This window comes from Mesocricetus auratus, unplaced genomic scaffold, assembly GCF_017639785.1.
Source record: "Mesocricetus auratus isolate SY011 unplaced genomic scaffold, BCM_Maur_2.0 Super-Scaffold_100009, whole genome shotgun sequence".
Lineage (NCBI taxonomy): Eukaryota > Metazoa > Chordata > Mammalia > Rodentia > Cricetidae > Mesocricetus > Mesocricetus auratus.
The window spans coordinates 27,400,431-27,424,877 of record NW_024429193.1 but is presented as its reverse complement, the minus strand read 5'-3'; positions in this window follow the sequence as shown (position 1 = coordinate 27,424,877).

The following is a 24,447-nucleotide window of genomic DNA, read 5'->3' as shown; positions in this document are numbered from 1 at the left end:
GACCCCCCTTGGGGTCAACTGACCCTTTCACACGAGTGGCATAACATGTTTTATATTATGGTTCATAACAGTAGTAAAATTACAGTTATGAAGTAGCAATGAAAATAATTGTATGGCTGGGGTCACCACATGAGGAACTGTGTTAAAGAGTTCTACATTAGGAAGGTGAGAATCGCTGATTTAGAGAAAAGTGACTAGCCAAAGAATTAATTCTTCAGAGACTTAGGATAAGTACAGTTTTCACTTTGTTTCCTTTATTTTTCTTTTTCTTTGTTTTTGTTTTTGAAATAGGGTTTCTTTGTCTAGCCCCGGGCTGTACTGAAAGTCATTCTGTAGACCAGACTGACTACAGTCTCTGGCTGTCTCCACCTCCTAAGTGCTGGGATTATAGTCAGTGATCGACGGCATCTGAACCTCAAATTTTAGCTCTAATTGCTTGAGTTTGAATCTCTGCTTCTGTTTATTGAGTAATGGGGCTATTTAAATGTAACTCATCTTGCTAAAATACAGGTGGTAACTGCACAATGTTCTGAGATTTATGATTTCACAGACACCTGACCATCTACAGGCAAGGCACCAAAAACCTTCCTCGAACCCTTTGCCCCATCTTTGCAGGGTTAGCTCATCTCCCCTGTAACTAGGTGTAGCCATGTTGCAGTTATCTCCATGAGGGTGTGAGGGAAAACAGGTTCAAGACTTCAAGATCAAGAGGCAGGGACACCAGGAGAGAACCTCTTGTTCTTTCTCCACTTCCTCCTGCCTAAAAAATGGGAACAACCCCAACAATCACGCCAGTGGTGTGCTGAGGAACCACTACACTGTTCTGACTCCGTGATTAATGACACACTGCAGGGAACACATTACTAAACATCTATACCGTGTGAGCCAGTAGATGCTTTGCTTATGTATACAATAACGGTATCTGAGTTATGAACTAGTTATGAGGCTTGAGAAAGAGTTACAAGACCTGAAGTATTAGCAAGTGACTAGTACAGATCATGGCTCTGCCTCGGCCTCATGGGGGAGGTGAGGATAGAGTTAAACAGTGCTCACAGCGTGTATACCAATTCTGTTCTGTTTTGTTTTCCTGAGAGACGTGTTTAAAGTGAGTGATGTTTTGTGAGGAGGAAAGGAAAGAAATGAGACATTTCCTTCCTAGTCAAGGACTGGCTGAGGAAACCTGAGGGCAGAAGCTGGGACTGTTTTGCATTATCATCCTGACGCTGGTTCATTTCAGCTGGGGAACCAGGGTGTCTCATGACTCTAAGGCTGGTGGCTCTGAACCTCCTTTTTGACTCAGAAAATGTTCAGGAAGATTACAGAAGATGCAAGGTCAAATAGATAAGAGTCGAAGAGTCAAAGAGTCAAGTCAAATCTAAGAGTCAAGTCTCTATTTAATGCCACCGGCTGCCCTTCCAAGCTGAGTTTGGCCTCTGGTGGGCTGTTCAATTAAATGTACATTTGTTTCCTGGTCTATTTGCAGTTAGGCAAAGTAATGAAAGGACTCAAAGTAAGAACATTCTTGGTTTAAAGTAGCAAACGTGACATAAATCATTTGATTTACTTTAGGATTATATGCATGTAGCATGTGTACATATGTGTACATACATAGGGGAATATATCCCCTCCTCAAAAATACCATAAACAGCCCTGCGTTGGTGGCGCATGCCTTTAATCCCAGCACTCGGGAGGCAGAAGCAGGTGGATCTCCATGAGTTCGAGACCAGCCTGGTCTACAAGAGCTAGTTCCAGGACAGCCTCCAAAGCTACAGAGAAACCCTGTCTCAAAAAACCAAAAATAATAATAATAACATAAACAGTTGACCTGCAGCTCTTCATTTTCTCTGCCTGTAATCAACTTTGCATGGGACTAAAGTAAAATTAGTTGCTTCCCTGCTAGCATATCTATGAAAGTCACTTCTGGGCTAATATTTTATTAACACAGCTTCCAACATCGCTCAAATCTTCACATTTGGAAAGCGTTGAATGCTCCGCTCTGATTGTGACATAAGTAGTGATGGACATTCGGAATTATCCATCACCTTCTGCACATGCGCCCTGTTGTAAAGGGTGGATCTACTAAGGGACTAACGGTCTTGGATGAACCGTTTTCCACTTGGCTGTTTACTTTTTGAACGTTTAGTGGGCTCTGAAGAGCAGTGTTTAAGGACTCCAGGAACCCATTGGTTTCTTAACTTCTGACTCAAATTGAGCATCTCATTTTCTTCAGGCAAGTCCTGTTGCTTACAACAGAGTATACCAAGATCCCAGGAGGGTATAGAAAAGGTAATTAACATGAGGAGAAAAACTACCCCACAATCAATAGCTGTGAATAATAAAACAGCAGCAATGCCCCATATGTCCACTCCCAGAGACACAAACAAGTTGGGTCAGGGAGCATTCTTTTTATTGATTCTTGTTTCTGCAAATACTCTCTTGGCCACCCAGGATTTTCTCACATCAAAATCAGATGACTTCTAATGAAGATAGATGGATATCCTTAAAGATCCAGTGGTTATACATATTGATGTATCTGTGATAGATATAGATATATATAATAGACAAACACGACATATACACAGAGCACACACACAGGTATATTTAATGAAACATTTTTTTAAAGCATGAAAAGTTGGAAATAGTCTAAAAGCCTGCCAACAAGAGAACTGAAGAATAAATTCATGCAATGGACATGCATATTTCAGTAAAACCTTGTCTTTTCTTACAAAAATGTATGAACGAACAATGCTAATGGTAGACCTGTGTATTCAATATGATACCATTTATATAAAAGCCAAGAGATACGGAGCCCATCTGTTTAGTGCATGGGTATAGACAGACTTTGCTGTGACAATGCATGAGTTTAAAAACGCATGTCTGGGTGTAACTAAAGACAAGTTTAAGGCAGTGGTCAGCTCTAAGCGCAGCTGGAATGTCAGAAGCATGAGCTCCAGGGAAGGTACCAAGTGGTTCAAGCACATTTCCAAGCGTCTGTTGACCACAAGAAGATCTGAATAAACCTGGCAAAGGACAGCTGGTCACAGCTTTCAGAGTATTTTAGAGACTCGTATTGTTTTCTGGGCTTCGCTCATGGCTAAAGCATAGAACTTTCTTAAATGTTCTTTTTTGTAATGCTGCATACCAGGTCAAGGGCTCCAAGTACGCCAGGCAAGATCTGTGCCATTGAGCTAAGGCAGAAGCCTTTTTGGAAATTTTATTATCACACAGGGTTTCACTGAGTTCTTCGGTGTGCTCTTGATCTCAGGCAGAGCTTGGACTCATGACCCTCCTGCCTCAGCCTCTTGAGTTGCTGAGTAGCTCTGCTACAAAGACCTGGCTCCCAACTGGTTCCTTGATGGATGAGTATGTCTAGATGTCATCGCTCCATTTATATATACTCCAGGGGATGCTGGCCATTGCTTTCCCAGATAGTACAGCTGTGAGTAAGACAGCGTGAGATGAAGTCCCAAGGACCCTGGTGATGCAGCTGCATAGAGCATGCATCGAGGTTACATACCAAGCACTTACGACAGACTACACTGGAAACTTACTGTACTCTTTGAAGCATTTCCAAGGAGAAAATATTATTTTAAGCCCCATTTTATAGATGAGGAAATTGAGTTGTTGAGAGCAATCAGGCCAAGGTTCCTTGGCAAGTTGAAGATGCCAAGAATTCAAACAGTTTCTCTTGCACTCTGTTCTATACAGTTTTCTTACGACTGGTGCCTGCAGCCTTTCCATAGAGTGATTTTCAGAATTTTTAAGTTCAAAAGGTCGCAGGTGTTCCCACTATAGAATGTGTGGAATCACCCACTACACAGCAGCTCTCTGACCCTGGCTTTGGCTCTCCAGGGAAGCATTCCTGCCTGCCCAGCCTGGCTCAGTTGCCCTGTGTGCTCAGGACAACAGCCTGGCGACCTTGAAAGCTGTCCTGCCAATGAGACCTTGAGTCTGGAGTCAGGTCAGCTGAGGCCTCTCATCAAGACAGCCCAGGAAGTGGGGACATTCATTCCCAGTTTAGATCTATTCAACAGCAGGCCCAAAACAGAGATGTTGCAAATCCCATCAAAATCTCCTCCATTATGTGACACACTTTGTTAGAACAGCATAAGGGGTTCGGCTCTGCTGGACCAAATCAAGTTGGTCTATGTGGAGTATCACATTTTGCATTCAAATCCCCGTTAAACCCTCTTCTTAGGCTCGTGGTTAACAGTATTTTTATATCTGTCTTCAGAGATGACAGGCAGCCCAGCTCTCCAACAGGCCCAGAGGCCTCTGCGCCACCGTTTGTAGAATCAGGCTCTGTACATGAAAGACAGCAATCCCACTGCCCCAGTGTCTTCTGATTAAGCCCAGAGAAAAGCTGAATGACAAACATCTTTCCAATCTGCCTGGCCCATGCAGGGAAATGGGGCAATCTGGCCTGAAAAGGGATTTAGACTTTTGTTGTGTGAGAAGGAGGGGATGGAGGAGAAAAAGCTGATTTAAATCCACCCACAATGCATTCCCTCTTGGTGATCTCTAAGATAAGAAACAGCCTGGCTGGGGTTCAGACCCCTGCCAGCCAGCACACCTTTCCTCTCCTGCTCACCAATGGGCAGTCTTGGCCCTCAGGCAAAGTCAAATACTACGAGATGACTGCAAAGGCTTGTTGGGCTGGCTTGCTCTTTTATCTCGAGTCTTACAATGTTTATTGAGGAATAAAACCAGCCTACGACAGGTTTTTCAATAGACTTCTAGGCTGAAATAATCATTGGTAGCAGATTATCAGCTATCTGCTTAGTTGCCCAGATGCTTACTCGAATTATACTACTGAGTATTTGTGTCAAAAGAGTGAGATAATTCATAAAATGATCGAGAGGTTCATGTAGCAAAAACTGAGTAAAAATTGTGATGAGTTTGTCAGGGACATTTCCCTATGTCTTATCTCCCAATAGAGAAGAGCCCCACCAATACTGAAATTACACATAGTTTCTGTAGTGATTCTTTTACCTGTATAAGCCAACAAAATATTTACCACATTTTATCACTTAATTATATGTTCAGGTGGGAGGATTTGGGATATATATATATATATATGTGTGTGTGTGTGTGTGTGTGTGTGTGTGTGTGTGTGTGTGTGTATAAATGTATTTTAATAATCCAAAACCACGTGTGTGGATAACATTTATTTTGGCTCCAAGCAAGCCATCTTTTTTCTTTCCCATTGCATATATTTGAGTGAGGCCTCTATTGTGCTGTTACAATAAATGGCAGGACCCACAAAAGCCCCTTTCCTAAAGGTAGGTATGAGGCCAGTATTCCCTGTAAGATGGACGCCAGCCTCACCCTGGGGTCACCTGGGTCTGTTCAGGGGTGTCTTGCTCTGCTGGCTTCAGTACAGTGCTCCTTCAAATGCAATTATCAGGACAAGTCTTCAGCGACCTCTTGTTGCTGCTGTATTTGGGAAACAGCATTCAGATGCAGATCGGCCTGAATCCCAGCAACCCATTCAACCCTACGTGTGTGAGGGTGTGTGCACACTCATTTGTGGATACACATCACCCATGTATTTGCACTTATGTAAGTGTCCCCTCGAGCATTTAAAACCCCACCGTAAGAAGTCCAAATGAGGAGAAACGCTGATATTTTTCCCAGGCAACTTGGTCAATTGCTTTTGTGCTCTTATAAATATTTCATAGCAAATATTTAACATGATTCTTTCACCAGTCGGATCCGCTTTGAAATGCTTCTCAAAGTGAATTCTCCACTAACAATAGCTTGATGCAGCTTTTTTTTTCCTATTTTCTTTTTTCTTTTTTTCTCTTAAGCACAGGGTCTGCTGCCATAGCAGCACGAATAGGGTTTTTTTTTTTTTATGGAAAAGAAAAGATACTTTGCATTAATTCAGTAGTCCAGGAAGGTGGGGGCGGGGAAAGGCGCAGCACATGCGCACCTCAGGTCAGTGCGGAGCCACAGTTTACCTTGCCCTCCCCTCCCCCAGAGCGCCTGCTATTATCACGCCGCCGACATTAGAACTGTAATGGGAAGTGACACGTTTATGTAAATGATCCACGAGCGGATTTTGTTCTTGTAAAACAGAGCAGTTACTTTGGGCTTTCTAATTATTTCATGCCTTGTGGTTCTCTCTGGTGGGGCAGAGCGACTCTTCTTGAAAAGTGGTCTGTGATTGACAGACTTCTGTCCCCCTGGAGCTCATTAGGGCTCGGGCTTTCAAAGATGGGAAATAACCCTAGCAGGCACCAAAAAAGAAAAAAGAAAAAAAAAGAAAGAGAATAAGAAGGGGGAGTAAAGAATCACTCTAGCACCAATGACACTGTAGCAGAGTCATTTGTTCCTATTTATGTTTTGTTGGAGAACGATGGTGCCGGGAAAGGGCACCGTTGCCTTCTTGATCCAACCAGGCTCTAGTTAGGTGTTTTTGATTTCTAAAACGCATGTGTAGAGCACCAGGTATGGTGTATAACAGAAAGGGTACAAAACGCCGCTAGGATTTTCCACCATGAAAATTGCACCAGGCTCTAGTCCCCATTGTCACCCTGAAGGCGCAGCACGAGCCAGTCCTTAGTCAGATCAGCAGAGAATCAATGAAAGGGACAAATAAATGGAACGATTGATTAGGACCCTGGTGAGAAGACGTCCGGGATGGGCTGAGACTGAAAACATGCTTCTTGATGCCTGGAAGACTTTAGCGTTCATTGATTGTCCGCTTTCTACTGATGGACTAGAAAACGTAAATGGCTGCTGTCTGTGTACCTCCAAACAGCCTGGGGCAGAAGCAGAAAGAGCAGGAGCCACTGCAGGATCTTAGGATGTTCTCAAAAGATGTACGGTTTGAAGACTTGGCCTCCGGGGTGATGCTGTTTTGAAGAGCTGTGAGCCTAATCCAGGCCCTAGGACACATGGGACATTGTGCTGAAAGTCAGCATGGAACCTAGCCCCTTCCTCGTCCTCTTCACTTCCTAAATGTGAGGTGGCGGGCAGTCTAAGCTGTGCACTCCCCTGAGCTTCACCACAGGCCCCAAGCAATGGGTCCAACCAATCATGTACTTAAACATCAAAAATAGGCCGAAGAAAGGCTTTCATCTTTGCGGGGCTCTGAAGTATTTCATGACACACTGAGAAACTGAGTGAGGCAGGAGGTGAGGAGGCCACGTGCAGCCAGCTCAAAGGCCACGGGGCCAGAGTCAGCCATTCCTCTGAGATGTGTAACACTGGAGCGTTCTTAGTTTCTACACCTGAGGACTCTCAGACCACACAGTGCCAGCTAGTAAGGGAAACAAACTCACCTTCTCCTTAGAGTCCATTCAGGTTCCTCAGCAGTAAGTTAGTGTATCCTTAACACTGGCTTTATCTGGCTTCTTCCGGGTAACTATTTAGTCAGGTTCTGTGGAATGACTAAGTCCTAAAAGTCGGCCTATCTAGATTGTTCTTAACAGATTTTAAGAGCATGAGTAGTAAATACTTCCAAACTGAATCTGCCTGAGGGCCTTGACAACAGCAGCGGAGCTGCAGCAAGAGATGATGGACCAAGAAAAAGAGGCCATGTCACGTCAGCAGATGCCAGCACAATAGACCCCCACCACCACCACCATGCATAGGGTGGAGGAGTACATAAGGCTTGCCCATTCCTTAATAAACTTGTTGTTCTGACCTGCTCCCAGAGTCTGTGCCATTGATCCCATGTGTATTTGCCGTCCTCGTCCCCATGTCCCCCACCTCTCGTCAAGGTCACCCTGTGACAAGGTCCAATGACTTTCTCTTCTCAGGCCATGCTCCCTTGCCTAGGCTAGCCTTTAATTTATAGCAATCCTCCTGCCTCAGCCTCCTGACTAAGATGCTTAATTTTTTTAAAAGGCAGGACACACTGGTGCATGCCCAGAGGCAGGCAGTTCTCTATGAGTTCAAGGCCAGCTTAGTCTACAGAGTGAGTTCCAGGATCAACAGAGCTACAAAGTGAGGCCCTACCTCAAAACAAACAAACCAAAAATGTATTACCATTTGTGTGTGTGTGTGTGTGTGTGTGTGTGTGTGTGTAGGCGTGCATAGGCATGCATGACATGGATGTCATAGAAGAACTTATGGAAGCCAGTATTGTTCCCCCCTTCCCCCCTCCCCCCCCATGTGGGTCCTGGTGGCAAGCATCTTTATCTGACAGGTCATCCCATTGGCCATAAGACACTTTTCACTTTATATTGCAATTTTTTGTTACCACCACATACATATCTTTATATTCCGCCTCCTGCCATGACCAGTACAGCTTTGATCCCCTAACCCTGGCTAGGGGCAGTGGGGGAATGAAGACAAGACAGACACAGGCTAGTCAGTAAAGCTGAGATCAGGGGCTCTCTAACCATTACCCACAACCCGGAAGCAGAACCTCAGCACAGGGAAGGGTTAGGTAGGCTTGGTAGGAGGTCTCTGCTGGCAGTGGTCTCAGGCCGTGAACATCCTCTTCCTCCTGCCTTTCCTCACATGGTCCAACTGAGTCTAGGAACTCTGGACTTTCCCAGATGTCTCTGCCTCTGACTCTCAGATCTACAATAAACCTTCTCCTCTACCATAGCTAGGAGAAGTCATTTCCTTTCTTTTTTATTTCTTTTTTTTCCATTCAACATTCACCCAGGACTTCCCTCTGCTCCCTACAATGTTCCCATGTGTCATTGTCAGTGACTGATTCTAAAGTAATCTTATATAGTGCTTGATTGTGGTAGTTTGAATATAATTGACCCCCCATAATCTAAAAGGGAGTGGCACTATTAGGAGGTGTGGCTTTGTTGAAGTGGGTGTGGCCTTGTTGGAGGAAGTGTGTCACTGTGGGGGTGGGCTTTGAGGTTTTCTCTCCCAGTGCCTCAGTTGACTTCCTGTTGCCTGCAAGAAGTAGGATTCTCAGCTTACTCCTCCAGCACCATATCTGTCTGCACGCTGCCATGTTCCACCATGTTGATAACTGACTGAACCTCTGAAACTGTAAGCAAGCCATTCCAATTAATGTTTTCATTTATAAGACATGCCTGCCATGGAAAAAAAGAAAGAAAGAGAAAAAAAAGTTGCTATAGTCACCGTGTTTCTTAGAGCAATAAAAATCCAAACTAAGACAATGGTCTTTGTAAATTATTGAAAAATTTTTAAAAATCTCAAGAGTGGTTCCTCTAAGCAATGTTACAGCTTAGTAGTAATAGTAGCTTAAAAATCTGGAAGACAATTCTAGGAAAGGAAAACAAATAAAAGAAGGCAAAAATCTATCCATGCAAAACAGTTTCATGAAGTTCATGTTGATTTATGGTAAAATGATAATCATTTCAATAGTCAGAAATGAAAGCAAATTCTTTAATTGAATATAGACTTCATAGCAAATCACTAAGGTGTGATAGCTGAGGGGTAAACTTTAGAGTTAATCTTTCAAGACCTGGAATGAAGCGAAGTTCCTTTCATCCTTGCTAGTGTTTAACCTACATTGAGATGTCCTTCCCAATGCCAACTTAAAAAGAGAAGACCAGAGCCGGGCGGTGGTGGCACACGCCTTTAATCCCAGCACTCGGGAGGCAGACGCAGGCGGATCTCTATGAGTTCGAGGCTGGGCTGGACCGACAGCCTCGAAAACAATACAGAGAAACCCTGTCTCATAAAAACCAAAAAAAAAAAAAAAAGAGAGAGAAGACCAGAAGAAAACAGATGGGGAGATGTGATTACTTTAAGTGTTCACATAGTCTTTGAAAGTCCTTCCAACATGTGGACATTGGGCTGTGTAGATGTCTCAGTTGGTAAGAATGAGGACTGTGGTGGTTTGAAAGAAAATGGTCCCCAAAGTGAGTGGCATTATTAGGTGTGGCTTTGTTGATGCAGCCTTGTTGGAGGAAGTATGTCACTGTGGAGGTAGGCTTTGAGGTCTCGTATATGCTCAAGCCACATGGAGTGTCTCAGTTCACTTCCTGTTGCCTGCAACATGTAAAACTCTCAATTACCTCTCCAGCACCATGTCTGCCTGATGCTGCCATGTCCCAGCATGATGATAGTGAACTGAACCTCTGAATCTGTAAACCAGCCCCAATGAAATGTTTTCCTTCGCAAGAGTCGCTGTGGTCATGGTGTCTCTTCACAGTAATAGAAACCTTAACTAAGATAAGGACCCTTGTGAAAAAAAATCCCGGTGTGGTAGCATATGCCTGAATTGTTAACAATGGGGGGAGCAGAGGCATGAGGACCCCTGAGACTTGCTACCCCAGTGGATGAGCTCCAGCTTCTGTGAGAGAAGCTGTCTCAAACAGTAGGGTGGAGAGTGATTGTAATGGAGACCTCATGACTCTGACCCTGTCTGTCTGTCTCTGTCTCTCTGTCTCTGTCTCTCTGTCTCTCTCTCTCTCTGTCTCTCACACACACACACACAACACACACACTTGCACACACAAATAGAGATTGATTTCTGGAGAATTCCCTTGACTTTGGACTGAACTTAGTGAATCTTTTCTAACAGAGTATATTAAAGCAATGTTGAGTGACTCAGGGTATTAGGTCAAATTCTGGGGTTCCTGTCCTCAAAGACTAATGAAAACAAATGTCTGTTGTTTTGATCTGCTAAATTTGGAACAACTGGTTAGTAGTAATTGACAATACAAGGAACTGATGTATACTCACTTATAAAGAAAATCCAATAGAATCAGCAAGCTGATCAAGAGAGTGTGGCTTTGGAAAGTTGGTTCTAAAGCAGAAGGCCTTACAAAAAGAAATAGTGTTTTCCTATCCCTGAAAAAACCAACCAGAAGGCAGCATTGTGCACCCAGCTTTTGCTCTGTCTTTTCTGTTGGAGGACTCCAAGTTGCCTTCAGCTGATCAGTACAAGAGTCCAGCTCACTCCACTGCCCATGATTCTCTTCCAAGACACAGGCCCATGTGCTCTGGCTCACTTTGTTATTTGGTGGGTACCAGGGTTCCATTCTGAGTTGGGCAATGATAAGAAAGAGCATAAGAAGGGGTGTAAGGAGGAACACTATGAACCAGTGTCACAAATTTAGATTCTGTGATGATGGGACCCCTTTGAAGATAGTTTCGTTCTGAAGCCAAGAGACTGGAGATGGAAATCTGATTATCCTCTTATTTGAATAAACCCCTGGAGCATATTTATTTGCATTAATTAAAACTATTAGAAGTGAAGATTTTTATGCAAAGTTTAGAAAACATATTTTTTAAAAGGATGCCAGACTGTGTGGTTATATTTTTTTGCTAGATTAATGCAAACAACAGTTTATTGTCTTCATGAATTAAATAGGAGGTGAAAAAATTATAAACTCTTTAGATGTGGGATAGGGGAGAGACATAAATATGAGTCAGGTCTCTATCAACGCAGGGCAAACACTGGCCCCTGAATTCAATCTGTATTCCCCACATAGTCACATCTTGTTGCTGCCTTGCTTGTTTTAAGTCTGGTGGCAATGAGACCTTGTCTCAGAAAATGAGTGAGTGAACAGTTTTAAATAACACAGACTACTAAAACCAGTCAAAGATACTACAGGCAAAGAGTGAGGGGAAAGGCAAAGAAAGATGTTTCAGAGACCAAAGGCAGACAAGAACACGCAATGAGAAGAAGGAGAAGGAAGTCTCCATTGGAAGTGAAGGGAGGCAAGGCATGCTTCATAGGAGTTAACCACAACCCAGGGCTCTGAGAAGGAAATGTGAATGATAAAGGCATTAAGGAAACCTATTACAGGCATAGGAGAGGCATTCCTCCCAAAGAAGAGTAGAACAAGAGCCCTCACAGGTTGTCACCCATTCCCTGGGTCTACTGTGCTAATTCGGGTGTCTGCTCTTATTTTCCCTTCCTGGGGGTAGGAGACATTTTTCAGAAGATGAAGCAGTGAGCCAGAGAGACAAGGTATTGTATTTATCTTCACAAACGTTTGAGTAGCCGAGATGCAACTGCATCTAAGTCTTTCAACATCTGAAGCCCAGAATCTGAGACAAAAGGAGGGAGAGATGGACTTTGGGGAGTTCAGATTAAGTGTAGCCAGTGCAGCTTACCAAATGCAGGCCATGCATAGGCCCAGGTGTCATCCTCCAAAGCAGGTAAAAAGAGACTCAGAATTTGGCCTTCTATGGTAGAAGGTAACCTGAAGGGAGGAGGGAGAAGGTGTGCTTCCTGCTGTACAGTTAGAGTCTAAGAGACACAAGCATTAAAACTTAAAGAAGGTTGTATAGGCTAGGGGTGCATTCTTGCATCTTTGTGTAGGACATGTATTTCATAAGATGACGAGTAGCTTTTTCTAAAAGACTGGGAGGGGATTTAAATGCAAGAGAGGGAAATGCATGCAAGAAGAAGACATGTGTGGGCAAGAAAGTGGAGCTCTTCCATCACAGAGAGAGAGAGATGCTTAAAGAGACCATGAAATGCATGTTGGAATTCGTGGAGTGTCTTGTTATAAGGTTGACTTAGAAACTCTTACACGAACTTCAACAAAGGGAAAGAGAAATCAATTGTGTCATTCTGAATACTGCTGGGTTTCTTATATAAAATGTTGAAGGGGGCCAGGTCAGATGCTTGTTTTCATATGGGGTCAGGCAGCCAGTTTAACAAGAGGACAGCTAAATTTGAAATTATATATATTTTAAAAAAACATCCGTACATCAAAAGCCATCACATATCAAAGACATCCTATATCAAAAGTGTGGAAAGCTAAAAGTCAAACCTTTTATGTGAAAAACTGTGCTGCCTAGAATCCATCTTGTAGAAATAATAGATGATATCCATGAAGATTTTGCTTGCTAGTATTACTGGTATTTCAACAGAGGAAGAATAAAACAAAAATGAACTGTCAAAAAAGTAACTAATTAACTGAATAATTGAAGATGTTCCACCCACAAAAATGTGCATGGTGGGATGATTCATTCATTCGGAAATATCTACTGAGTGTCTTCCATGTGGCCTATTTTGTTTTAGGCACAAAACCACAACTGAATATTGCTGTCCTTCTGGAATTAGCATTCTAGAAGACAAGAAAGATAATAAGTAGGCAAAATATACATACATATATACATACACACATATACATACATATGATTTGAATAGTGGTGACTGCCATGTAGAGTAAACAAGAAAGGAAATATGACTGACTCAAGGACAAAAGTAATGGCTATTGTACAATGACTCTCGAGGAACCCAGTTTGGTGGTCTTGGCACCGGGAAGGCTGAGGTAGAATTGCTGTGAGTCTGAAGCAGACTCCTGCCCTGGAGACCCAGGGGCTTCTCATGTGCTTCTTCTAGAAGCTGCACCTTTCTGTGAATGTCACACGGTGTCCTTTCCCGTTGTGACTGCTCTAATAGGTAGGCTCTCCTGTCTTCTATAGCAGCTGCTTGCACCACTGCTAGGACAACTAAGAACTCTTTCCCGGACTCTTTTAAGCCTTTAAAGCTTTTCAGGTCCTCTGCTGGGGGGATCTGAGAAGTGTTTGCGGTGTGGAATCAACTCCTTCCAGTGTCCAGGGAGGCCATGCTCTTTCTTCTTCATCAGCAAAGATAAAATAGCACACCCTTATGTGGAAGGTAATTAGGCAGTCCCTAGCCTCACACCCTTGGATAAAACTTTTCCTGATGTGGGTGCATCTGGACCTTTACCTTTTAGACAGCATATATCTCAACCACGGCCAAAGCACTTGCTCATTGACCCCCATGAGGTCTTGCCGGTACAGCACTATGAGGTTGGCCGCATAAACAAGCTATGAGGTTGGCCGCATAAACAAGCTCACCATGACTGAGGACAGGCAGGGTAGCCGATCCCCGGGGCAAGGTTAAAAGCACAATCTGTAATCCACTCCAGACAACTGTCAACTCTTGATCCACTTTCCTGAGAGAGCTGGAGAAGCATATACCTGCTAGATCAACAGTCAGTACCGTGGCCTTGCCAATCTACCGTGGCAATAGATTGTCACACCTGACAAAGCAGCTGCAGTTGTGACAAGTAAACGTCAAGTTTTTGTAATCCACTGCCATCCTCTGTCCAGCTTTGAAGGGGCCAGATTAGCAACTCCAAGAGGGGTGATGGGGACACACTGGTACCCTCTAATCTCAAAGAGGGCTAGCAGGTGACTTGATTTCTTGTGTGTTATTTGGCCTGGGAGTGGGGAATGATTTGCCTGCGTTTGAACTTCGTACCTTTCTGCTACAGGTGAGGATGCCAGTATGGGGACTGTGTCAAACACCAAGTATATCTTTTCCCATTACACATTTATGGGCAAGAAACTGACCAGTTATGGAGCCAGACCATTTGCTGTGAGCCAGACCAGAGCCAAGGTTCTCCCAGCTTATTACTTGTCATCCATGGACTTGTGTGATGCGGCCTCAGATCTCCAGGTACTAATATTCACTTCAACACTGTGACTGGATGTTTGTCTTCACTTAGTGTAGTATCACCCAAGGAAATGGCCATGAGTCTCTTTGAGAAAGAGCTGGGGACAGTTACCATGTGTACTTACTAAAATACTACAAAGCCCCTCGTCCAGGGACCAGCAGTTCCTTCACTGAGGAATTTTTCATGCAGCTCACTTGGTAGTATGCTCACCTGAATGCAAGAAGCCCCAAGTTTGACCCCTGGCACCACATCAATACGGCATGGTGGCGCATGCCTATTGTCTCAGCGCCTAGAATGTGGGGACAGAAGGATCAGAAGTTCAAAGACATTCTCAGCTGTGTGGTGAGTTTGTTTGAGGCCATCTTAGGGTGCGTGAGATTCTATAAAACAAAAAGCACACTTCTTTTTCTTTTTTTCTTTTATTATTATTTACTTTAAGTTTAAATTTAGATTACAAACAAGATTGCTTCACAAGTCAGTTCCAGGTCCCTCTCCCTTTCCCTCCCCTCCTCCCGTGCCCTCCTCCCAACCCCCTACCATTATCCCCTCATTTCCCCAGGGAGGGTGAGGCCCTCCATGGGGGTGTCCATAGTCTGTCATTTCATCCAGGGCAGGGCCTAGACCCTTCCCCAAGAGTTCAGGGTGAGAGTGCACCTCACATTGTTGGATGGGAGTCCAAAGTCCATCACACTTCTTTTTTTCTTTTGTTCCTCTTCCCATGTGGCCCAGGCTGGCCTTGAACTCCTGATCCTTATGCCTCCACCCTCTGAGCACTGAGATTGCAAGTAAGGCAAAATCACCAGACCCTTAGTCCTTGATTGCCTTTGATGGGACAGCAGCAATAGCAACCAGTGGCTGTCTGTGGTTTGAAAGGGAACGGCCCCTATATGCTCATCTATTTGAATGCTTGGTTCTCCATCGATGGGACTGTTCAGGACGTATCCTAGTTACTTTTCTGTTGCTGTGAAGAATCATCATGACCAAGGCAGCTTATAGAAGGGATTGTTGGGGCTCACAGCTCCAGAGGGTTGGAGTCCAGGGCCATCATTGTGGGGAGCATGGCAGATGGCAGGCAGGCACAGTGTGGGAGCAGTAGCTGAGAGCTCACATCCTTAGCCAGACACTAAGACTTTGAAACCGTCTTGAGACTGAAAGACTATGGGGACTTTGAAGTTGAACTAAATGCACTTTGCATTATGTTATGACCACAAGCCTATGGGGGTCAAGGGATGGAATGTGGCGGTTTGAATGAGAACGGCCCCCATAGGACCATATGTTTCAATGTTTGGCCCTCACTTGGTGAAACCGGCAAGATTAGGATGTGTGCCCTTGGTTTCCAAAGCCCCCCCTCTCTCTGTCTCTCTGTCTCTCTCTCTCTCTCTCTCTCTGTCTCTCTCTCTCTCTCTCTCTCTCCCTCCTTTCCCCTCCCCTCCCTCTCTCCTTTCTGCCCCCCCCTGCTTGCTGATAAGGATTTAGGGTCCCAACTTCCCACCATGATGATGGTTGCGACTCATCTTCTGAAACCCCAAGTCCCAACAAAGTCCTCTGTAAGTTATATTGGTAATCGGATCTTAGCTTAGCAACAATAAAGCAACAAAGGCGATGCCTATCTGTTTTGCCCCTTGATGTCTACATTCTTTCAACCAAGTCATTTTCCATGGTGTTAGCCACCATCTGCCCTTACTCAATACAACAATGGTAGCTACTTAGCCTCTAATGGCAGTAATGCCACTTAGCCTGTAATGTTTAGAGTTTTACTAGCTGTGAGTTCAGCTGCTGTTATAGATCAGGGTCTTCAGAGAACAGACTGTGAGATGAAGATTAACAAGAGACGACGACAAGGGACTCCTGTGAGCATGTCTGTGACAGGGTTTCTAAACTGAGTTCATTAAGGTGAGAAGACTCACTGTGGATGTGGTGGCACCATCCCCTGGACTGGGGTCCTGGACGGAGAATAAAGGGAAAGCGAGCCGAGTGCCAGCCTCCCTTGTTTCCTGTGTGTGCGGTGTTACAGCTGCCTCACAACACTGCCTCCATGCCTCCCTTGCCGTGACAGCCTGTACCCTCGAACCGTGAGCCAAAGCAGACCCTACCTTCTATTGTTTTGTCAGGTATTTGTGGCAGCAAGGGGAACGTAATTAATACAAGTCAGGAAAAGGGACCCGGCTTGCATAGGTCAGCATCTTCCATCCGCTGGAAGTTGGCAGCTGATGGTACCATTGGCAAGTCAGACATCTACCTCCATCCAAGACTTCCAGGTCTGTGGCCAGCATCAGTCAGCTGGATAAGTAAGTCTCCCAGCTTGAAAGAAGAAAGGAGCTGGGAGACACATCTTAGCATCTACTAGTTACTTTGCTAAGCAAGAACACCATCAAAACAGTTTGGCTCGTGTTGTCACCAAAGGCCACACTGATGCCCAGTCTGGGGCTTCTTGTATTGCTGCCAGACCCATACAGACTTGAGTGACATGCGCTGCCACCTGGGGCCATGTTGGGATCTGTGGCACTGCTGCAGCCAGGATATATGCTTCTGTCTGAGGCTCCTGTTACCATCAAAAGTCATGCGGATGCCTGGGATCTGGACCCACACCTTGGACCATGTGTGGGTTCGAGGGCCATGCTGCCATTAGGCACATGCAAATCTAAGTGACTTGCACTGCCAACCAGGACCAGGGTGATAGCCGAGCCCAGGCTGCTGCCAAGGACAATGTCTGGGTCCATAGTCCTACCACAGCTGGGGTCTTTATCGATGTCCATGGCCCATAGCATCACCAAGGGCCACATGGATATCAGGGGCCTGAGCTGCCATGTAGAGCCCAATTAGTGTCTGAGGGTTGAGCCTTTGCTGGGCCGTGCAGATCTGAGTAGCCTGTGCTGCCACCAACAGCCATGGTGTCATCCAGACATGGGCTGCTGCCAGGGGTCATGTCTGGGGTCCATGGCCCTTACACAGCCATGATCAGTGTTGATGTCTGTGGTTCCTATTATCGAAAGCAGTGAGGCCTGGGCTGCACAGAGGTTTCGTGCCCCTCACTGGCTGTAGCACTAGGGAGAGCTGGTGCTGTCCCCCACCAACTGCTCTGGAGAGTGGGCTCTATTCATCCCCAAGGCAGCACAGTAGAGCTGCCTCTGCTGGCCAGGGTGCAGGCGAGCTGGTCCTGAATGGGAGAGCTCGCCCATGGTCTGTCGTGTGGTAGTGTTAGCAAGGGAAAGATACTCCCCTGGGTGCCCCCATGCCACCTGCTACAGGTGGGAAAAGCTGGTCCTGGGGTCACGACGAGAGTGGGTGAGCTGATCTACCCCTCACCAGCTGCAGCTCTTGGAAGAGTGGGCATGGCACCTTGCCTGGGCAGCACACAAGAGCTGGCCCTGTTGGCGGGGGCACAGGTGAGCTGGGCCTGTGGGTGACGGAGCAGGAGAGCTGGCCCTGCCCCCTCCCTCTTATGCCATGAGGTAGGAAGGATAGGGGAAATATGGCTTACCCCTCCCCCCACTGCTTGCCATCTGCAACAGGCATGACAGCTGGCTTTGGGGGCATGGGAATGGAAGAGATGCCCCTGCCCCTCACCAAGTGCAGCAATCAGGAGAGCGGGCCCTGCACCTGGCCTGGGCAAAGCAGTAGAGCAGACCCTGGTGGTGTGAGAGTGGGTGAGTCAAGTCTGAGGACCTGAGGGCCCAAGAGCAGGAGACCTGCCGTGGCCCCTTGCTGTAGGCTGCATTGGGTGAGCTGGTCAGGGCAGTGCTGGAGCGTTTGCCCAGGTGGTAAGGATGAGGGAAAGCTGACAGGCTGACCAATCCACCTACCACCAAGGCCCAGAGCCAGGGTCATGGGTAGCCCAACACGCACCCCATCTGAGAACTGCTAGAGCACGTGAAGGAACGGACCTGCAGATCCAAAGCTCCCTCCGGGATCTCCATGACACAAGGCAACAGGATATCCAAGAGGAATCCCAGTGAGGGCCCAGTATTGATGGTGTAGCAGAAGCCAGAGGCCTTGAACCACACCAACAACTCATTGCAATGAACACTTACAAGTAAAGATGTGTGGACTAAAGGGTACACTGTGTGACTCACCGGGCTACACTACACACTGGGCCACACAACAGCTTCCATGCCAAGATTTTTTAAATTGGTTTTTTGTTGTTTGGTTTCACTTTTAAATTTTGTTATGGGGAAGGCAGAATTGAGGGAGGGGACGGGGAGGTGACTGGGATAAGGATGCATGATGTGAAATCCACAAAGAATCAATAAAATTCAAAAAGAAAAATCAAGTTATAAGAAGATATGTCTACACGGTTGCTCCAGTAGAGTAGAGGGGACAGAGAGCACTCAGATACTGTCTGCCTCAGTGAGTGCAGTATCAATGAGCATCAGTGAGTGCAGCCTACAGCATCAGCATCCCCACCAGAAAGGTGCGCCTGCTGCCACTGATGGGCCTATGATCACATGGCATTATCGTGTTTGCCTTTTTGTGTGTCTACATTTCCAACATTGCTTCTGTAATAAATTGGTATTTTGATTTTTCATTTTTCTAATAATAAAATGGGACTATATAATTTAATATATATATGAAGTTAGAAATAAAGTATTATTAATTCTCATCCTTTTTAGCTATTTAATTTAAAAGATTTAAGCTCACGGTTCTCAATCTGTGGGTCTTGACCCCTGTGAGGAGTCAAATGACCCTTTCACAGGGGCCAAATACCAGATACCCTGCGTATCAGATCTTTACTCTGCAATTCATAACAGCAGCAAAATTATAATTATGAAGTACCAACAGAAATAAATTTATGGTTGGGGTTCACAACATGAGGAACTGTATTAAAGGGTCACAGAATTAGGAAGGTTGAGAACCATTGATTTAAGTTGCAGCCTTTATTGATTTAAGAGGGCAAAATTATAAAAGTGAATGAGGAAAATAAGGTAGATTTTATAATTTAATATATTCACACTTTTTTGTTCTTCTAATGTTAAAATTCTTCTAATGTTAAAAATGATATTGCCATCTTATTGTAACTTTTGTTCAAGCACTCAAAACCCCTTAATAAGTAAGTGTTATAAATCCTATTTAACTGATGGATAAAACAACAGGGATCCAGCCAAACTTCTAAACTGCTGACTAAAAAGATGCCCTTAGAGTCTGTTTGCAATCTATTTCCTAAGTTTGCTGCTCAGCTCTCTCTTTTTTTCCAAATAAAGTTTAGGTCAAGGGCATTCAATACCCAACTCACCAGCTCTAAGATGGGCCTCTTAATTACTTGTGCTCATTAACTTCATGTGTCATTGGTAGAGCAAGGAGGCAAAGAGGGAAGTGGAACAAAGGAAGGAAACAGGAAATAATAAATTCATTTCCAAAGGAGGTCAGCCCTTCTCCAGTGTGTAAAGCGCTGGATGGTGGTTTGCTCCGGGGGCTTGTCTTGGCAAACACAGTTATTTTGACAGAGTTCTTAGGGAACAGAGAGACGATGCGGTTAATAACCTAAAATGCTTAGGACTAAGAGCTATATTCCAAAAGAGAGTTGAGTTTTTCCACAAGTTTATTCTGTATGTCAGCCCCATACAGAGTAAGTCACCATTGAAGCTGCTTGTAGAGAACGAAAATCAAATAGTCTTCGTAGAAGGAACCTGAGAGGGAGGGAGGAAAGGAGGAAAGGAGGGAGGGAGGGAGGGAGGGAGGGAGGGAGGGAGGGAGGGAGGGAGATCTACACAAGCACACTGGGCATGGTGTTGCACATCTATAACCATAGTACCCAGTAGGTTGAGGCAGGAGGATCACTATGAGTTCCAGACCATCCTCAGCTACAGAGTGAAACAGACAAGCAAACAAACAGCAGTGCTTTCTTTCATTAGGTGGGCTTGAACCTGAAAATAATACGTGATGCTGAAGCTCGTTACTTGGTCTGTGTTGGTGGCATTTGAACTATGTCTTTCTTCATAGGGAAACATGCTGGCACATCTAGGGATAATGTAACAGCTGCAATTTACTTTAAAGTGGTCAGGAAATTAAAAAGGCTCATATAAAGAAGGAAAAGTGTTCATGTAGAAGTATACCTACATGCTTATATGTACACACATCTACTATATAAGCATACACAAAGTCTTTGTCTATTAGCTGTCTACATAACTAGAGTCTGAGACATTGTGACTGTAGTGGTTAGGGTTATCTGTCATCTTGACAGAACCCAGAATCACCATGAGGATGAACAAACCCTCCTTTAAGTAGCTTTTGTTGGCCTATTTCATCCCAACAACAGGAAAGAAACTAAGCCAGCGACACACGCTAATGACTGGTGACTGGAAACTGTACTGTTCTTTCCATAGACTTGTTTTTGTTTCTGCAAAATAAAAGGCATAAAGAAGGGGAGGGGGAGAAGTAGGGAAAGAGGGAATGAACCCAAAACGGAGGTGATTTTTCATGGTGGAAGTGATCTACCTACTTGCCAAAGTAGGCCTCTACGGGATGGCATCTCCATCAGACTCACATCGTTTGAGTGACAGGTTGGGAGGGGTGCTCTGAGCCCTCAGTCTGGACTTTGCTAAGTGGTAAATCTAGTCTTTTAATTATCACTCTTTGATAAAATCAACTGACAGGAATCATATTTAGGCCTGTGTGAAATGCTATAATTTCTTTTTATTCTGAAGAAATTACCATTGCTTGGGCTTTGGTGACTTCCTTTAGGTACAGCCGTGTAAACTGAGGTTCCAGGGGGAAATAAGCCACGCTCACCTTAAAGGCCCTACAAGGCTGGCTGACTTGAAGTTCTACTGTTGTAGAAAGATACAATTTTGGAGGTCTAGAGCCAAATGTCTAGCCCCCTTCAAACCATTCAGTGCCCACTTCTGCGCCTGACCTAACATCCTACTAGGTACTTCCTTTTGGAATTTACCAGACCTTTAGCTTCCATCAACCCAAGCGGTAAGAAGGTTACCAGATAACATCTGAGGCATACAGCAGGGAGTCTTGTGTAGTCACACCCCGCCCCCAGCTTTGCTGGAACCCCACCTGCCTGATGTTCCCACCAAGGTATCTGAAAAGTGCCTTGGTTTATATACTTCCTTTTGTTCTTGTTCACAAAAAAATGTCATGAAACTGTTACCACATTGGAATATGGAGTTGGAGGTATCCTGCCTGTGTGCCTGGGTCACATTTGGCTCCAGAGTGAACCGCCTCTCATTCCCTTCGAGGTAAGAGCTATATTTTGACATAGGCCCATGCAAAGAGATTTGAGAGACACATGGGCATTCAATCAGAAGCAACTATGACCTGGCCATGGAAATTTAAATGTTGAACTATGGAATAAGTGTTCAAGACTATTTCTATGAAAATATATTTGCCTAATTCCTGATGCTGCAAAAATAAGTGAATAGATTGAATATATGGATTTGACATTTTCATAGGTCAAAACAGATGAGTAAAGGTAATTTCTTATGGCTCCATTATGCAGGTTTTTACAAATTACAAAGAAACAACATTTTATAGGTACAAATTATAGCATGAAATATTATGAATTAACGTGATCTAAAATTATAAATAATGGTTTGTATTTGTTAGACATTACTCTCCTGAGAAGAGCTCATCCAGGTCACCACAAACCATCTGACGATGTAAGAAGCACTTCAATTAATTTATTTGGTCAAAATAATATTTTCAGCACCCATTCCTTTCAGCTGACCTCAGCCAACGACATCTTCTAGGGACTTCTACGGTTTTTTTGAAAGATTCAGTCAAAATTAAAAATAAAAGTAATTTCGTATAGAGGTAGTAATTATTCCAGAATACTTAATGATTAAGTTTCATTTTTTATTCACTTAACTATGGTGAGGCAGCTGAATTTCTGCCTTGGCTCCAAAATGACGGTATTAGGTACATGAACCACTGTGTCTGGCTTGAATATTATGTTCTATTTGTTTTTATTCTTGTTTTGAGATAGCATCTCACTCTGTAGATTTTTTTCTTTTTTAACGTGTGTGTGTGTGTGTGTGTGTGTGTGTGTGTGTGTGTGTGTGTGTGCAGGTGTTTGTGGGGCAGGGGCTTCCTCTATACAAATCATACTGCATGGTGATTAACTGTTGATTCTTAAAGAACTTGATGTTGCCTTTGTCTTTGAGGAAACTGGCAACTTAAGCTCATGTTCTGAGCAGGAACCCAGGGCAATGTACACGAGCGAAGAGGAGTTTGCAAATGATGAGATGCAGATTTTTAAAAAAAAGTATCAAAAGTGAGAAGTTCTGCCTCAGACTCAGGACAGGACACAGACTGTGAGGATGTTACACATGCAGAATCTGCAGAGGTAGCAGTGGCTTTGTACAGAAATGGCAAGTCTGGAGCAGAACTTCACCACGGGCCCGAGGCTAGTAATACATATGGTTCTTTATTCTCCAACTGTTTATTAACTGCTTAAGTGGTAGCAGTTATAGGCTAAGGTTATAGGCTAAGACTCCGGAGCTTTCTGGATACCAGAAGGTAACACAATGAAATGACGAAGTATATTTTTCAGTCAAGAAAGCAACACTGAGGGGCTGGAGAGATGGCTCAGCAGTTAAGTGCACTGCCTGCTCTTCCAGAGGACCCTGGTTCAATTCCCAGCACTCACACGGCAGTTCACAACTGTCTGTAACTCCAGTTCCAGGGGATCTGACACCTTCATACAGACATACATGTGAACAACACACCAGTGCACATAAAAATAAGAATAAATAAATCATAAGAATAAATAGAAATATAAAAATGCCGTATTTTTTTAAAAAGTAACTCCAAGTACCTACTATTTGCGTAAGACACAGACAGAAATGATAGTGATGATTTGGTGATGTGGAGAGACATGAGAATCGTTTTTAAAAATTTGCATAGCACTCCTCACCATGGACTGCTACACTGAGTACTAGTATAGAAGCAGGCCATGCTGGGTTTAAGGCTATGCTGTCTCCCTGAAATGTCTCCTTCCTACCACAGAAGACTGAAGTCAAAGCTTTGCCAGTGTTAGGCAGCACCCTGCCCCAAACTCCAGCTGCGATTACCACCTTGAAATTCTTAATGAATTTGAAAACAATGCTCTTTTGCTCTGAGTCTCGAAAACTATGTTGTTATTCCTGATTCCATTTTAAAACTAGTTCAAGGCTATCCTGTATGTCCATGGTTCCTTCTCTGGAACCTTTTTCTCTTTCTGACCTTTTTAGAATGGACATAATTCCTGCAAGCCGTTTACAGAGGTCCGTGCTGGACCTCAGCTCACCTCTCTGGCTTCTCCTTGGACCACTTTCTTTTCCATCCCACACTATTTTCCTCTGGCCTCAGGACCGTCGCAAAGGTTTCCCTTGGATGGGATTCTCTTTCTGAGCCCTGCTTACCCACATCTTGCTGTTCCTGCCCGTGCGTAAGTTCTGAGTTCAGACTCGCTTCCATTTTGTTCTTTCTCATTTTATGTTCTTTTTGGCCTTGGAAGCAGGGTCTGCCTCTGCCTATGTAGATAAGCCTGGCTTTGAACTCACAGCAAACCTCTGGTTCTAGAGTGCTGGGATTACAGTATTCCCATGCCTAGCTGCCGATTTGTTTTCAGTCTCCTGACCCATCAGGCTGGCTCACCCTGGGTTACACATTCCCCCAGCACTCTTCGATTGTTTACCAAAATTGGTGATTAAATCTTCCTAGAATTATCTGATTGTACAAATGTCTCCATTTCTATTGACTCTACCTTAGTGCAAAGCACTTAGCAGCCACTCAATAAACAGTGAAATGGAAAGGTAAGTGTCGTGCAGGCTGTGTGAGAGCATCTGGAAGGGCGAAAGTGAGAAGGCTGGAAGAGGGGGGTGACTAGAATGGGCAACCCCTGACAGAAACTACAACGCAGCTGGGTGCCCCATGGCTGTGCTAGGTTCAGACTCCTGACACCTCCAATCCAAAGGCATTTTCCAAACTAAACTTTGGCATGGAGAGAAATGAACACAGAGTTGAACCACAACGAATTCCATTTCCTGATGGTCAACTTTAGTATCTCTATAGCTGGAGCAAAGTGCAATGTGCCCAACATTAACATCGCTAAGGATCAGGAAGATCACAGTGTGCGGGACACTCAATCATCCCAATCATTTGTCTAGCATCGAACCACTGC